General features: G+C 42.2%; 1 protein-coding gene across 2 annotated transcripts in view; it reads left to right on the top strand.

Annotated features, from left to right (window-relative positions):
- The first annotated feature begins 2,625 nt into the window (after nucleotides 1-2,625).
- The window catches only part of itpr1a (inositol 1,4,5-trisphosphate receptor, type 1a), a 147,565-nt gene continuing 145,190 nt past the window's right edge, over nucleotides 2,626-5,000 (top strand). For both annotated transcript variants that reach the window (XM_053498073.1, XM_053498072.1), the window contains exon 1: nucleotides 2,626-2,908. The gene's annotated coding sequence lies outside the window, so the exon portion shown is untranslated. The remainder of the gene's footprint in view (nucleotides 2,909-5,000) is intronic.

Raw genomic sequence — 5,000 nt, 5'->3', positions numbered from 1 at the left:
TTTTATAAACTCGGTTCAAAATCAGAAACAGCCCATCTGTCTATCCGAACACTAAACCAACATATAAGTAGTAAGTGTGAGAGCAGGAGGAGACGGCAAGGCAGGACGGCACTAAAGTGGAGGAGTAAGATGTGCAGATGGTGTGATGATGTGTGAGTAACCCGAGTTCAGAGATGCGTATTACTGTAATGCAAAACAGTAAAAAGCAGATGAACAGAGGTGTGAAATGTTATAGATGTTATAGATGTTATGAAGTGAGTGAATCCAAAGACAGTACAACTGAATGTAACCTGCAAATGTAAGAATGTCCAATGATGTATGAAGTTAGTCAATTAAACACATCATGCAGTTTTTAAAAGAGGGTTTTTATTATTTCTTTCCTGATTTTGTCCCTAATTTAGTCGCATCCAATTCCTTCCCATCACTAGGGGGCTCCCACATTAAGCTATTTCCTACACACGGGAGGACCGAAGTCTATCATGTGTTTCCTTTGAACCACAGAACATCACTAACCTTTTTTTTTTTTTCGAACTGCTCGTTTACGCACCATTGGGGATCAAACTCGCAATCTCTGGATTATAGGGTGAGCACTTTACCACTGCGCCAGTTGGAGGCCTAGAGTTTTTATTATTAAGGGAAAACAAAACCCAAAACTACATTGCCCTGTGTAAAAAAAAGTGTCCCCCCCCTCCTGTTAAAACATGACTTAACTCTGGTTTATCACCCCTGAGTTAAATTTCTCTATCCACACTCAGGCCTGATTACGACCTATTCGCAATCAAAAAATCACAAAGAAAATAATTGAGATCTATCAATCTGGAAATGGTTATAAAGCTTTGGGACTGCAGCGAACCACAGTGAGAACCATTATCTCTAAATGGCAAAAACATGAACTAGTGGAGAACCTTTTCAGAAGTGGCCGGCCAACCAAAATTACCCCTAAAGCGCAGCGACAACTCATGCAAGAGGTCACAAAAGACCCCACAACAACGTCCAAATAACTGCAGGCCTTACTTGCCTCACACTCTAAACCCGAAAACTAAAAAAATTTTAGGTGATCAGTTACATCAAATTTTTTAAGTAATGATGTTTCCAGTTTCAAGTTAACAGAACTACAAGTTTTTAAGTTTGTTGTACATATTCATATTAATCGTTTACATACTATTTAATAGCTATTATAATTTTCAAAAAAGTTGTTGTTGGGCTTTCAGCTGCTCCCGGCAATGGATCGCTAAAGCAGACAACACGGTCCACACACAAGCTTGTCACAGGTTTTGCGCTAGACACAACCCTCAGGTTTTTTTTGTCAGGTTTCTTCTGACACAGCCCTCCCACCCATTTTATCTGGGCTTGGGACAGGCACTTCATCCAGTTGTTGGGAACTGAACACCCACCACTGAGCAACCAGTGCCCTATTGCCCTCATGACGTCAGACACAAAATCGCTAGTCTGAAAGAGTTTAAGGTCACAGTTACTGTTACTTAAGTACTTACAGATACTTAAAATATCAAATTTGTTCAGCTAACTTGAAAAGTGTCATTTCTACAAACTCATAAATACCAAAAAGTTCTAAATACTCATCAAGGTCTATTAATTTGAACTAATTGTAATTATTTAAGTTAATTGTACTCAATATGTTTAATTACTTTGAGCATTAGGCTTTATGACTCCACCATAAGAAAGAGACTGGGGGCAAAAATGGTTTGCATGGCAGAGTTTAAGACAAAAACCACTGTTGAGCAAAAAGAACATAAAGGCTCGTCTCAGTTTTGCCAGAAAACATTTTGATGATCCCCAAGACTTTTGGAAAATTACTCTGTGGACTGAAAAGACAAAAGTTGAACTTTTTGAAAGGTGTGTGTCCCGTCATGTTTGGTGTAAAAGTAACAGTGCATTTCCGAAAAAGAACATCATACCATCAGTAAAATCTGGTGGTGGTAGTGTGATGGTCTGGGGCTGTTTTACTGCTTTAGTACCTGGAAGACTTGCTGTGATAAATGGAACCATGAATTCTACTGTGTAACAAAATTTCCTGAGGGAGAATGTCCGACCATCTGTTTGTGACCTCAAGCTGAAGCGAACTTGGGTTCTGCAGCAGGACAATGACCCAAAACACACCAGCAGGTCCACTTCTGAATGGCTAAAGAAAAAACTAAATGAAGACTTTGGAGTGGCCTAGTCAACGTCTGGACCTAAATCCAATTGAGCTCCACGGTGCGGTAACAGACTCACTGCAAGTTACTGAAAACGCTTGATTGCAGTTGCTGCTGCTAAGGGTGGTCCAACCAGTTATTGGGTTTAGGGGGCAAACACTTTTTCACACAGGGACATGTAGTTTTGGATTTTCTTTTCCCTAAATAATAAAAACCTTCATTTAAAAACTGCATGATGTGTTTACTTGTGTTATCTTTGACTAATATTTAAATTTGTTTGATGATCTGAAACAAAAAAATAAGAAATCAGTAAGAAGGCAAAATTTTTTCATAACACTGTATGTGAAAATTGTGCAGATTGTGTGAGTCGGTTGTTTGCAGACAGCACTGGGGAGGCTGGAGGAGGGATTAGTGCGAGAGAAGCGAGACTAACCCGAGGAGAGCCGAAAATAGTAGAGCAGGACCGAGCGGCTCCGGAAAGAGCCGAGTGTCCCCGAGCGGCTCCGGAAAGAGCCGAGTGTCCCCGAGCGGCTCCGGAAAGAGCCGAGTGTCCCCGAGCGGCTCCGGAAAGAGCCGAGTGTCCCCGAGCGGCTCCGGAAAGAGCCGAGTGTCCCCGAGCGGAGGCGCTGCGCCGCGGCTGAGGGAGTCGGAGCGCGAGAGTTTCCTCGGCAGGATGAGTTTCTCTCCAGGTCGCAGCTTTTAGTCCAAACTGCAGCGGAACGTCAGGAGGTCGGAGTGAAGTTCAGCTGTGTGAGGTAAGAACATCCAGTAAGACTTTCATCCCGAGCTCCAGCTCTGATAAACTAATTATTTAGTGAGTGTGTGTGAGTGAGTGTGTGTGTGTGTGTGTGTGTGTGTGTGGGAGAGGGAGCATCGCCCCTCCTCCGGACAGAGAGAAGAGTCTCCTTCTGCAGGAAAAAAGCGACTGGATACAAAATAACCAGTTTATAACACAATCAAGACTTTAACACTCAGCTGTAGTGTGTGTGTGTGTGTGTGTGTGTGTGTAAAACTGGGGTTTCCTCCTAAACACATCAAACTTTAACTTTATTCTTTGATCAGTTTATTTATAGCTCAGATTTCTTTCCTCGTGTGTATTGATGTTGTGGATTCTTGAGTGTGTGTTACTGCAGGATGTGAAGCGTGTGTGTGTGTGTGTGTGTGTGTGTGTGTGTGTGTTTCTGTGTGTTTTAAGTTATTTTCCATTTCCTGTTCTGATCTTCTCCTCCTGAAGCTGCAGCAGATCTGAGCAGGAGCTTCAACACAGAGGAGCAGTGTGTGTGTGTGTGTGTGTGTGTGTGTGTGTGATTTTGTAAAGTTAATCCAGTGTTCCTCTCCATACAGAGATCAGATCAACACTACAGCTTGATGAAATCGGTTTAATGTGTTACTGTTCAGTGTAACAGGAAAACCCTCCACACATGTGCATATGCAAATCCCCACTGTGTGTGTGTGTGTGTGTGTGTGTGTGTGAGAGAGAGAGAGAGAGAGTGAGAGAGTGAGATGTATGATATGATAGATGATCAATGGAGGTGTTTGTGTGTGACAGACTTATTTGTTATGCAAACTCGGTAGATGTGTGTGTGTGTGTGTGTGTGTGTGTGTGTGAGATGGGGTCAATGGCAGACGTGATGCATGGGGAGCTGGACCGAGCACTGCATTGCTCTGCTGAAGGTACAGATGTTTCTCTTTGTGTCTGTGCAGCTTCAGGAGAAGATCTCCACACACTCTAAACACACCATGTGACCCAGCGGACAGGTTTAACCAATCAGGATGAAGAGACCTTTATACAGTTTAACCTCAATTTACCTCAATTATCTGATTTTTATCCGCAGTTTCATATCTGTTATACCTTTACAGTCTTGAACTCTGTATCCTGATGAAACACTCAGTTCTCCATTAAATCATCTTTATTTTATTATAAATCATATTTATTTTAAGGGACTTTTATAAAATGACACAAACCTTCTCTAGTGACTGTTTCACTCTGCGTGACTGGACCGGACCGGACCGGACTGTTGTATGAGATCCTGTGGAATAACTCATTAACAGTCTCTCTACAATGAAGTTATTTATTCTCTCAGCAGTACTGAGGACACGTCCTTAACAGGTCCTTCATTTTCATGTCTTTTTTCTCACAGCTGTCAGATTAAAGGGAACGTGTGTGATAAGTCACGGTACGAAGCGCTTTTCCACAGTTAGCTCACACACACACACATACATACACACACACATCAGGAGCGTCTCGTCCAGGGTCAGGGTTAGTGATGATGATGATGATATGCTTGTCTTGGTCTCAGAGTCCTCTTTGCATGAGGTTAATGCTGATGCTGATGTTCCACCTGTTCCATGTGTCATGTTGGTGTAAAGTGTGAGTCCTGTTGTAGAAGAACTGACGAGGTGCTGCAGGTTACACAGTCACAACCTTCTTTATAGAGTGTGATTATAAGCAATGTGTGTAGCGTCTAGGAAGTGTGTTTTTAAGATTTCTGTGGATTTCTGTCGAGTTTATGCTTTACTTCGTGCAACATAGACTAAAAGTGTAAAATAAGGCCAGTGTAATAAATTCAAATTCTAATTTTATTTGTCACATACACAGTCATACACAGTACGAAATGTAGTAAAATGCTTAATATCAGGGTTGGGCTCAGGGTTAGGCTCAGGCTCAGGGTTGGGCTTGAACTCAGGGTCAGGGTCAGGCTCAGGGTCAGGCTCAGTCTCTTGCCTGGAGGACCTTAGGATTTAAATGTTTGTTAAAGTGGAAGAGTAACTGGCACTCACTGTTGTTTATTTCCTGTTATTGATCAGTGCACTTATGTCATGTGACCTGTATTTATCCAAGTATTA

This window comes from Clarias gariepinus, chromosome 6, assembly GCF_024256425.1.
Source record: "Clarias gariepinus isolate MV-2021 ecotype Netherlands chromosome 6, CGAR_prim_01v2, whole genome shotgun sequence".
Lineage (NCBI taxonomy): Eukaryota > Metazoa > Chordata > Actinopteri > Siluriformes > Clariidae > Clarias > Clarias gariepinus.
This window is presented reverse-complemented; position numbering and strand designations above follow the sequence as displayed.